This window comes from Conger conger, chromosome 15, assembly GCF_963514075.1.
Source record: "Conger conger chromosome 15, fConCon1.1, whole genome shotgun sequence".
NCBI lineage: Eukaryota > Metazoa > Chordata > Actinopteri > Anguilliformes > Congridae > Conger > Conger conger.
Genome location: NC_083774.1, coordinates 40,522,746 through 40,534,917, shown reverse-complemented (window position 1 = coordinate 40,534,917; position 12,172 = coordinate 40,522,746). Strand labels below are relative to the sequence as shown.

Below are 12,172 nucleotides of genomic sequence, written 5' to 3'. Positions count from 1 at the left end.
GGCTTACTCAGTTTGCCAGCTTCGTATGTGCCCAGGATTTTTACAGGACTAAGGTGGCAACCCTACTCACACTCCAGATTCACAAAAGCAGGGAAATATCAGCTCTGTCACATAGGTTACCCAGTTTCCTTTCTAGTTCACAGGTTCTGTGATCCATTCCTAAACTGACTAGCTAGCCACTAGCCGGACAATTCTTGGTTACATTTGAACCGCCCCTGTAATGCCCCCGTCCCTTGATTGGCAGGTATTTTGACTTAGAAAATGCAATGAAGGTTTGCATTACAAATTAGATTTTTGGCAGGGTTGTTGCGTGACCACATGAAAATTGCAATGCAAAGGAAAACACTATTTAATTTGATTTATGCCACTCTTGTGCCACGAAAATATGAACAATTGACTTATCATTAGATTTTTGTCACGGATAATAATAATAATGCGGTCACAATAAGAAATTGTTATTTACAATGTGGTTTTGAATTTTCATTTAAATTATGACAGGGTTTTGTTGTAGATTATGAGGAAAAACTGAATACGAAATTAACAAAAAAAATTTATGTAGTCATATAAAGTGCGTACATTAACTTGAAAATAAAAATGCAAAGCAGGCTTTTGAATTTATTTGAATTATAACATGTTTTTTTTACCTACAGGGAATGAAAACAGAATGTAATTGCCAATTTGCATTTTCATTTTCATTTTGGCGTGGCTATGCTTCCATAGATCAGGGTCTACTGGAAACGCCAAATGGCGACGTTTTTAATCTGAACACACAGTTCACAATGAGGCCCCTTACATAAGGTAATAATATAACATGGCTTAGTTATAGCATGTGAAAAGCTTAGTATGCACAAGTTTGGCATTTCAGAACTAAAGACTTGGCAGAGAATCTCATATTGATCTCAGCCAACCCACAGAAGTGAAAATTTACAGTTTAAACTTAATCCGTGGGAGGAAGAAGCGAAACAACGGCTAAGGAGATGGTGAAGCCTCAATCACGCTGCTACATCTCTGACCTGCCCCTTAAACCTGGCTGTCTCTGTCTCAGGACAACCTGCCCCTTAAACCTGGCTGTCTCTGTCTCAGGACAACCTGCCCCTTAAACCTGACTGTCCCTGTCTCAGAACAACCTGCCCCTTGAACCTGACTGGCCCTGTCTCTGAACAACCTGTCCCTTAAACCTGACTGTCTCTGAACAACCTGTCCCTTAAACCTGACTGTCTCTGAACAACCTGCCCCTTAAACCTGACTGTCTCTGAACAACCTGCCCCTTAAACCTGACTGTCTCTGAACAACCTGCCCCTTAAACCTGACTGTCTCTGTCTCAGGACAACCTGCCCCTTAAACCTGACTGTCTCTGTCTCAGAACAACCTACCCCTTAAACCTGACTGTCTCCGTCTCAGAACAACCTGCCCCTTAAACCTGACTGTCCCTGTCTCAGAACAGCCTGCCCCTTAAACCTGACTGTCCCTGTCTCAGAACAGCCTGCCCCTTAAACCTGACTGTCTCTGTCTCAGAACAACCTGCCCATTAATCCTGACTGTCTCTGAACAACCTGCCCCTTAAACCTGACTGTCTCTGTCTCAGAACAACCTGCCCCTTAAACCTGACTGTCCCTGTTTAAGAACAACCTGCCCTTTAAACCTGACAGGGTTTAAACCGGTCAGAGATAAGATTTAATGCACGGGTGTCAGTGCAGTTATTTTGAAAGCATCAACCTCCCTCCTCTGCCTGGTAATAAATCCAACTCAATTGGTTTATGTGCTGAAGTTCCTACTCAGAGACATGTCATTTCAAATTAAGTAATTTTCTCCAAGTTTTCATCAGGCAGAGAAGCAGACATTGTTAATAAATTAATGAATTAAATTAAAACTGTATACAGTCCCCTCCAAAGGGATTGGAACGGAAAGGTCAATTCCTTTGTTTATGCAACACTGAAGACAATTGAGTTTGAGGTCAAAAGAAGAACATGAGATGACCAATCCGAATTTCCTGGTATTTTTATCTTGATTTGTTACAACAAATAACAACTTAGAACATATCACCTTTTGTATCAAAACACCCAATTTCAAGGTGTGTAAAAGTATTGGAACATACAGACAGGTGTTTCTTGTTTCCCAGATGTGTCCTGTTAGATTGATTGGTTAAACAATAAATAGTTCAGAATGTCTACACTTGGTTCTAGCCTTGAGGAAGAAGATAAACCAACATGAAGACCAGAGAGCTGGCTTTGGGAGAAAAGCAAGCCATTTTGAAGCTTAGAAAAGAGGGGAAATTAATCAGAGCCATTGCACAAGCATTGGGGATAGCTTGAACAACAACTTGGAATGTCCGGAAAAAGAAAGAAACTTCTGGCAGACTTGGCAACAGACATCAAACAGGTCGACCAAGGAAAACAACAGCAGTTGATGACAGAAACATTGTGAGAGCTGTGAAGAAAAACCCCAAAACAACAGTCCGTGACACCACAAACATCTCCACAGGGCAGGGGTGAAGGTATCTCAATCAACCATTCGAAGAAGACTTAGAGAGAAGCAATATAGAGGCTATACCACAAGATGCAAACCACTCATCAGTAGTAAGAATTGGAAGGCGAGATTACAAAGAAGTACAGGGATGAGCCACAAAACTTCTGGAACAAAGTTTTATGGACTGTTGAGACAAAGATTAACCTCGAAATTGATTGAAAGGCCAAAGTGTGGAGAAAGAAGGGATCTGCTCATGATCCAAAACATACAAACTCATCTGTGAAGCACGGTGGAGGAAGTGTCATGGCTTGGGCATCCATGGCTGATTCTAGAGAGGGCTCACTAATCTTTATTGATGATATAACTCATGATGGTAGCAGCAGGATGAATTCAGAAGTCTACAAAAACATTCTGTCTGCCAACTTACCGAGAAATGCAACCAAACTGATTGGGAGGAACATCATTCAGCAAAACACACTGCCAACACAACAAAGGACTTCATTAGGGAGAAAAAGTGGAAGACTTCAGACTGGCCAAGTAAATCACCAGACCTTAACCCAATTGAGCATGCACTTCACCTGCTGAAGAGGAGATTGAAGGGGAAACCTTCTGAAACAAATAAAAACTCAAAGAGGCTACAGTAAAAGCCTGGAAAATCATCACAAGAAGAATGCAACAGTTTGGTGATGTTAATGGGTTGCAGGCCTGATACACTCGGTTCCAATACTTTTCCAATAATTGGGTGGCTTGATACCAAATGTGCTATGTTCTAAGTAGTATAACACATCTAGGTGGAAATACCAGGAAATAAAAACTGAGATTCTGAACTTTTGTCTCGAGTTCATATTTTTATCTCAACCCAAAATTGATTCAGTGTATTGCATTGCAAACACAACAGAATTGGCCTTGGTGTTCCAATACTTTTGGAGGGGACTGTATGCCTATTTTCTATAGGTCTTGGTGGTTGGGGGGTGGGAGAGGTGAGGCAGGGATGAAGCGATCACTTGCTCCAGCAGGTACATAAAAAGCATTGCATTCCCAGTGTATCTGCATATTATTATTCCTGTTATCCATTTCAAAGTATGACTTATATCACTGATGAAATACTTTGTTCTGTAGAGATGTGTGAGAATGCCATTGATGTACAAACACAAAACAAGAAAACTACTTTGTAGAAGAAAAAACCTTGCGCTGAGCCTACTGACGGATTTGTCAGTATCTGAATTGCCAGATACCTGATAAAGGTCAAGATGAGTGAAACATTATTTGTATAATTAACCCTTTCCACTTCTAACTATTTTGTACTAGTCCTATAAAAGTATCATTATCTCAAAAATGATTTACTGCAAATACACGATTGCAGACATAAATTAAAGAAGATGTTTGTCCCATTCAACTATTTTTAACAGAACTAATTTATGTCAGAGCATGCACATACATTATACACAAAAGATACATTAAAATACAAAACAATTACAAAATGGGTTATGTTTTTATAGTTTAGCACTGAATCTCAATGTTTAAGTGAAAGACCAACCCACAACTATTTTATATTTGTAGGCAAACTTGATGTGAGCTTAATGTGTACAAAATTTGGTAAAGATATCGACAGGCATTCAAATGCTTTTCCCAAATGAGTTTTCCCAAAACTGCACCCAGATGTCCTCAAGGGTCCCGAAATCTCTCCAAATACAAAACATCTGCATATCTCTTTGTCCAGACACATGAATGATCAGAAAAGCTTATTTTTCTATTAAAACAGATTTTTAGATACAGAATATATATATATACAGTGCATCTGGAAAGTCAAAATTCTACACACAACACCTCATAATGACAACATGAAAGATGCTTTTTTGAAACATTAGCAAATGTATAAAAAATTTAAAACTAAGAAATCACATGTACATAAGTATTTACAAAATGTGGGAAAAGTGAAGCGCTGTGAATACTTTCCGAATGCACTGTATATACCGTAAATCCTCAAATTGTGTCCGGGGTCTTTTATTTACTTAGGCTGCACAAAGCACAGGCCTTGGGGCAGGCTTGTATTCGAGGCAGGCCTTTATTTATTATTAGGCTTCGGTTGTAGAATTTTATTCTTAGAAATAAAGTAAAAGGCTACACTTAAAGTGGGCCAACACTGTTCAACACGTCCTGTAACCGTTCAGAAATCAATTAGTGTAGGCTAATCAGGAAACACCGTTTGGTAAGTCACAGTGTCAGTATTGCAAATATTCTCAAACACAATAAATCACATACAAGTCCAGAATCCATAAAATAACAACTTGCCAGACACGCCTTCATCAACAATAACAAATTAGCGTAGATAACAGCAAGTTAAGGATTTTTTTTTCCTAAAGTGCGTTTTATTGTGAGACATGCGTTTCGTTTGGAGCAGCATACCGGTAGGCTATCAAAAGATTTTCGCTTTGGTTTGGGATTTAATTTACTTTTGGACTGTTTGATTCGATTGCTAAATGTTGGGACTGATGGGCACTGAAATCTGGGGGGTAGATGATGGTTCACTGTTAAGTTTTATGTAGTTGAAAGAGTCTCGGGATTTCCACCCGTCTGTTTTTTGCGAGCCAAGGAAGTCGCTTTCATTCATTCATTGAACGTGCGCTGTGCTGTAAATACATGGAAACCTTATTGCGTAGCCAAGTAGCCTAAATTGAGTTCATTTTTAATTTTGCCTGATTTACTTTTTATTAAATTCGTAGGCTGGAATGCCTTGCAGCAACAATTGTGTTTAAATGTATACTGCTTCAGCCTTTGGCAAGCTACTTAGAAACGGGCGGCAAGCGACTGATAGCTTGAGAGCAACGTGTTGGAGACCCATGGTGTAGGACAACGACTTTTCATTGGCAACAGTATTAAACCAACCAACAATATAAAATATCTTAATATTAGATATAATAGAGCTCTTTTATTTAATTGAGTTAAATCAAAACAATGTCTTCTAGTGCTCATGGACTGATAGGCAGTATTACCCCAGCTTGTATTTGGGGGCCGGCCTTTATTACATTACATTACATTATTGGCATTTGGCAGACGCTCTTATCCAGAGCGACGTACAGTTGATGAGACTAAGCAGGAGACAATCCTCCCCTGGAGCAATGCTGGGTTAAGGGCCTTGCTCAACAGCCCAACGGCCCAACGGCTGTGCGGATCTTATTGTGGCGAGACCGGGATTAGAACCACTGACCTTGCGTATCCCAGTCATTTACCTTAACCACTATGCTACAGGCCGCCCTTTATTTGTCCAAATCGGCCACGCCCCCGGCTATTATCCAAGGTCCGGCTTCAAACAGAATCCCGGACACAATTTGAGGATTTACTGTATATATATATACAGTGGTGTGAAAAAGTGTTTGCCCCCTTCCTGATATCTTATTTTTGTTGCATGTTTGTCACACTTAAATGTTTCAGATCATCAAACAAATTTAAATATTAGTCAAAGACAACACAAGTAAACACAAAATGAAGTTTTTAAATGAAGGTTTTTATTATTAAGGGAGAAAAAAAATCCAAACCTACATGGCCCTGTATGAAAAAGTGATTGCCCCCCCTGTTAAAACATAACTTAACTGTGGTTTATCAAACCTGAGTCCAATTTCTCTAGCCACACCCAGGCCTGATTACTGCCACACCTGTTCTCAATCAAGAAATCACTTAAATAGGACCTGCCTGACAAAGTGAAGTAGACCAAATGATCCTCAAAAGCTAGACATCATGCCAAGATCTAAAGAAATTCAGGAACAAATGAGAAAGAAAATAATTGAGATCTATCAGTCTGGAAAAGGTTATAAAGCCATTTCTAAAGCTTTGGGACTCCAGCGAACCACAGTGAGAGCCATTATTCACAAATGGCGAAAACATGGAACAGTGGTGAACCTTCCCAGGAGTGGCTGGCCGACCAAAATTACCCCAAGAGCGCAGCGACGACTCATCCAAGAGGTCACAAAAGACCCCACAACAACATCCAAAGAACTGCAGGCCTCACTTGCCTCAGTTAAGGTCAGTGTTCATGACTCCACCATAAGAAAGAGACTGGGAAAAAATGGCCTGCATGGCAGAGTTCCAAGACGAAAACCACTGCTGAGCAAAAAGAACATTAAGGCTCATCTCAATTTTGCCAGAAAACATCTTGATGATCCCCAAGACATTTGGGAAAATACTCTGTAGTCTGACGAGACAAAAGTTGAACTTTTTGGAAGGTGTGTGTCCCATTACATCTGGCGTAAAAGTAACACCGCATTTCAGAAAAAGAACATCATAACAACAGTAAAATATGGTGGTGGTAGTGTGATGGTCTGGGGCTGTTTTGCTGCTTCAGGACCTGGAAGACTTGCTGTGATAAATGGAACCATGTATTCTGCTCTCTACCAAAAAATCCTGAAGGAGAATGTCCGGCCATCTGTTCGTGACATCAAGCTGAAACAAACTTGGGTTCTGCAGCAGGACAATGATCCAAAACACACCAGCAAGTCCACCTCTGAATGGCTGAAGAAAAACAAAATGAAGACTTTGGAGTGGCCTAGTCAAAGTCCTGACCTGAATCCTATTGAGATGCTGTGGCATGACCTTAAAAAGGCGGTTCATGCTCGAAAACCCTCCAATGTGGCTGAATTACAACAATTCTGCAAAGATGAGTGGGCCAAAATTCCTCCACAGCGCTGTAAGAGACTCATTGCAAGTTATCGCAAACGCTTGATTGCAGTTGTAGCTGCTAAGGGTGGCCCAACCAGTTATTAGGTTTAGGGGGCAATCACTTTTTCACACAGGGTCATGTAGGTTTGGATTTTTTTTCTCCCTTAATAATAAAAACCTTCATTTAAAAACTTCATTTTGTGTTTACTTGTGTTGTCTTTGCCTAATATTTAAATTTGTTTGATGATCTGAAACATTTAAGTGTGACAAACATGCAAAAAAATAAGAAATCAGGAAGGGGGCAAACACTTTTTCACACCACTGTATATATATATATATATATATATATATATATATATATATATATATATATGAGAGCATGGCATAAAGCATGGCCAAAGTGACCAAACAGCTCTCAAAAAAGGATTACTCACCCTAATGCTTTCTAACCAACCTGCATCACATATAAAATTGAACTTTATTTCTAAATGAGGTTAACCAGAGCCCCATAAGCCTGTTAGCCAGTACAATTACAGGTTCATCTGTAGCAAGTCCAAACACTGTAATTGTCTTGTTACCTACCTCATACGTGGGGTTGGATTTTTGGAGGCAAACGAACATAAAACTATTTACAAAAGTACAATTTTACACAGTATATACACAGACCGAAAGCAATATTACGTCTGCTGTAACACCAAACTGGCAGTCACCTGAATATTACATATTATACCTTGTTGGAAACCCTGTACAAGACGCTTACCATATTTTTTATATTAATTTGGTACTGACATGACCTAGCAATGCCTTGACACAACAACATACAATTCAAGATGACACTCACTTAGGTATAGTCCCAAAAAATATATACACAGAGAGCACTTTATTAGGTATTTATTAGACTTATTCTTCAGATGTATTGGTCTTCTGCTGCCGTAGCCTATCCACTTAAGACGTTTGACGTGTTGTGTGTTCAGAGATGCTCTTCTGCATACCACTGTTCTAATGTGTGGTTATTTGTGTTACTGTCACCTTCCTGTCAGCTTTAACCAGTCTGGCCCTTCTCCACTGACCTCTTACATTAACAAGGTTTTTGTCCACAGAACTGCTGCTCACTGGATGTTTTTTGTGTTCCGCACCACTCTCTGCAAACTCTAGAGACTGGACTCGCAGGAGATTAGCAGTTTCTGAGAGATTCAAACCACCCTGTCTGGCACCAGCAATCATTCCACAATCAAAGTCACTTAGATCACATTTCTTCACCATTCTAACATTTGCTCTGAAAAACTGTTGGACCTCTTGACTATGTCTGCATTATTTTATGAGTTTAGTTGCTGCCACATGATTGGCTGATTAAATATTTGCATTAACAAGCTAGAGTACAGGTCTTACTAATAAAGTGCTCAGTGAGTGTATCGTTTTCTTGAAAATGGCTGAACAGATTATTAAATAAACTTCAATGTTAGTCACAACGTGCAATACAAGTGAGCTAAGAAAAAAAACAATGTGTTTAGTCATGCAACTTCTGAATTGTATATTTCTGTTCTTATATTGGAACATTTTTTGACATAGAGAAATGGTATCAAAGATTGTTAGAGGACACCTTTTTATTATCTAAGTCTTTGGCAAGGTGAGGGCTGTAAATCATGAGCTGGAGTTTTACTGCCCTGCTTTGCAAATAAGAGGCGCATCTAAACTGCTGTTCTCGCTAGCAGTCTTTTAACTAGCAGTTTTGACATAGCGGTTTAACTATGTCACAGTTTTTGCATTATATAAAAATGAATGCAACAATAATTTGGGATGTTGAAGACTCAACCAGAAGCCCAAAGTGCCCTCTGAATGTTTGGGAAACGGTGGACTCAAATGTGTCAATTTTGCTGTATACTTAAAGCATGTGAATTTGGAATCAAAAGATGAACATAAGAATTAGGAAACAGATTTCACTCCACTGTTTCCATACCTGATGTACTCACCCTTAATGTGCATTTTTCAGGACTTTTTCAGGACACTTATACTGTATGTGATATTGCAGATTGAAAGGAAAATGCGAAGACCTGTTTGAGGAATAAGACCAGCTGCATCAGCACTGGGTTGGTGGTATAAGACCAGCTGCATCAGCACTGGGTTGGTGGTGTAAGACCAGCTGCATTACCGCTGGGTTGGTGGTGTAAGACCAGCTGCATTACCGCTGGGTTGGTGGTGTAAGACCAGCTGCATTACCGCTGGGTTGGTGGTGTAAGACCAGCTGCATTACCGCTGGGTTGGTGGTGTAAGACCAGCTGCATTACCGCTGGGTTGGTGGTGTAAGACCAGCTGCAATAGTGCTGGGTTGGTGGTGTAAGACCAGCTGCAATAGTGCTGGGTTGGTGGTGTAAGACCAGCTGCAATAGTGCTGTGTTGGTGGTGTAAGACCAGCTGCAATAGTGCTGGGTTGGTGGTGTAAGACCAGCTGCAATAGCGCTGGGTTGGTGGTGTAAGACCAGCTGCATTACCGCTGGGTTGGTGGTGTAAGACCAGCTGCATTACCGCTGGGTTGGTGGTGTAAGACCAGCTGCATTACCGCTGGGTTGGTGGTGTAAGACCAGCTGCATTACCGCTGGGTTGGTGGTGTAAGACCAGCTGCAATAGTGCTGGGTTGGTGGTGTAAGACCAGCTGCAATAGCGCTGGGTTGGTGGTGTAAGACCAGCTGCATTACCGCTGGGTTGGTGGTGTAAGACCAGCTGCAATAGTGCTGGGTTGGTGGTGTAAGACCAGCTGCAATAGCGCTGGGTTGGTGGTGTAAGACCAGCTGCATTACCGCTGGGTTGGTGGTGTAAGACCAGCTGCATTACCGCTGGGTTGGTGGTGTAAGACCAGCTGCATTACCGCTGGGTTGGTGCTGTAAGACCGGCTGCATTACCGTTGCGTTTGCGGGTAAACTGACTCTGAAATCTTCCTGCAACGAGGGGTTCAATCAAAGTAATGAATCGAAGTGCACTGGGAGTGCAAAGTATTGGGTTGCCAGTCAGATGTTGGACGGATGATAAGGTTACCAGATGCAATTATTTTCTCGTGAGAATCTGGCCAGTGATAGGGGATTGAGAACTCCACTTGCGTTACCAAAGTGCCTCCTCTTCTTTAATGAGCACAGTGAGGCAGTACACATTAACGTCTCATCCAAGGGGCTGCTTATTAATTCAACTGACCAATGTCCTGATCTGACACTTTTGATACATTTATTGAAAATATAATGATTGACAGCTTAACAAAGTTTGTGTGTCCCTCCCTATTGGAAACGTTTTACCATAATCAAATCAGCATTGCTGTACTGTACACCGTTAATTACATAATGAAGTCAGGGTAATTGGTGGAAACAAAAACCAGAGATAGAGATTTCCTTGAGAGTAGAGCTGGATTTTCTGTATTAGAGCCCGCGAGAGAAGGAGTGAAAGTTACACTTGAAATGTATTATAGATTATGCGATTATCTAAGGAAGACGGTTTCCACTAAAATGCGGTCTCTCTAGAGGGCTGTATTCATGGGGTTGAGTACACGCGTGCACGGGGGACGAAACATCGTGGTGATGTAAGCAAAACCAGAAATGATCTCACAAAACGTCCTTATCAATACCTTTAATCCAAAGGGTCCGAGGAGCTGATGTACAACAACAGACATACGCTTGTAAAAATGCACAAGGCCCGCAGACACAATTCTCCCATTTCGTCTCTCTCGTGGGCACACGCATACACATACGCGCGACGCATAGCCTATTCACAATCGGGTTTTATCTTGAAATAATAATTAACACATTTTGCCACTTCATAGAATCCTGCTTAGCAGTAACAGCACCACAACACCCCTCCTCTCCCCTAAAAAGCAACATGCTACCGTAATGTGCCCAACGCTCCGAACTCACCTGTGTTATATCGGTGCCTACTCGTATTCCGCTTCTGCGGTTCCTTTCGACCTCCCATCCTCCGTTTTCAGCCCCTATCCCACTCCAGAGCCGTCCCGAGCTGGGGCTCTACCGCCGGGGTGGTACCGGGGGAGTGACACCACTGGATCGACCGCCTGTGGCGGGGCTTCCGAGCTTAAACTCACCACACAGGTGTTTCTGTCTATGGTACCAAACAGCTACAGTATTCCGATGCGACCTAGCTTCCTAGCAAGCGCACATAAATCAGGCGATGAGTAAGGTCGCAGCTATTCCACCGCTACACAGTACAGCAGAATAAAGCAGCATAGTAGCTGTCTGTCAGTCTCACTCAATATCATCGCTGATAACGTCACATGCTTGTCTCATTCGCATCTAGCACATTTACGCCTCACCTGTCCTCTCAGGACTGGACGAGTTGCAGTTTGTTCGCTTCAACCATTCTCTGCGCGCTATAATATAAATAGCCTTTATAACGTTGATGCATAACTCAATGAATGGCTCGCTATGTATGCAACCTGGACAGAAGAGACAACTCCAAACCGAAGCTGCAGTCCGGTTTCATTTTCCGGAACGACTGACTGCTGCTTCCCTCCGTCTATCGGTTTTCGTTTTTTCTCCTCTTTCTCTCTCCCATAAATGTGACGTAGTTGTTCCCGTTCCCAGCACGACAGCCTTTGAATGTGCTCCTGCCACGAATGATTGTTCGGTTTTACGCAATTTACGTAATTTACGTCATGATGTCGTCTCCCCTAAAATCATTTTAATTTCCACTGGGAAAACTGCAGGTACTGGACTAAGGAACGGATGCCTAGAATGGATACAGCGCGTGCAAAGATATTCTATGCGCTGACCAGATTTTCACGTAGCCCACCGCCGCTAAGAGAACACAAGCCGACAATTCAGGATCCAGAACAAACACCCCCTCAGTCGTAGCCTACAGAATATATCTCTGTTGAAACTTGCTGGAATCTTATCGCTGTCAGGACGAGCCCTGGTGGGTCATATACACACAGGATGTGAAGAGAGGAATCTGCATGCTGGGGCATGAATGTACCGCATCTTTTACTGTGCGCAATGGCCCCATAGAGGGTGTGTTCAACTCAGATTCTCTAAAAGCGATTTCAACCCGGGTCCTGCCG

At 41.7% G+C, this 12,172-nt stretch overlaps 1 protein-coding gene across 2 annotated transcripts in view; it reads right to left on the bottom strand.

Annotated features, from left to right (window-relative positions):
* The window catches only part of LOC133111821 (diacylglycerol lipase-alpha-like), an 81,525-nt gene extending 69,575 nt beyond the window's left edge, over positions 1 to 11,950 (bottom strand). For both annotated transcript variants that reach the window (XM_061222430.1, XM_061222431.1), the window contains exon 1: positions 11,013 to 11,950. The gene's annotated coding sequence lies outside the window, so the exon portion shown is untranslated. The remainder of the gene's footprint in view (positions 1 to 11,012) is intronic.
* Positions 11,951 to 12,172: the final 222 nt, after the last annotated feature.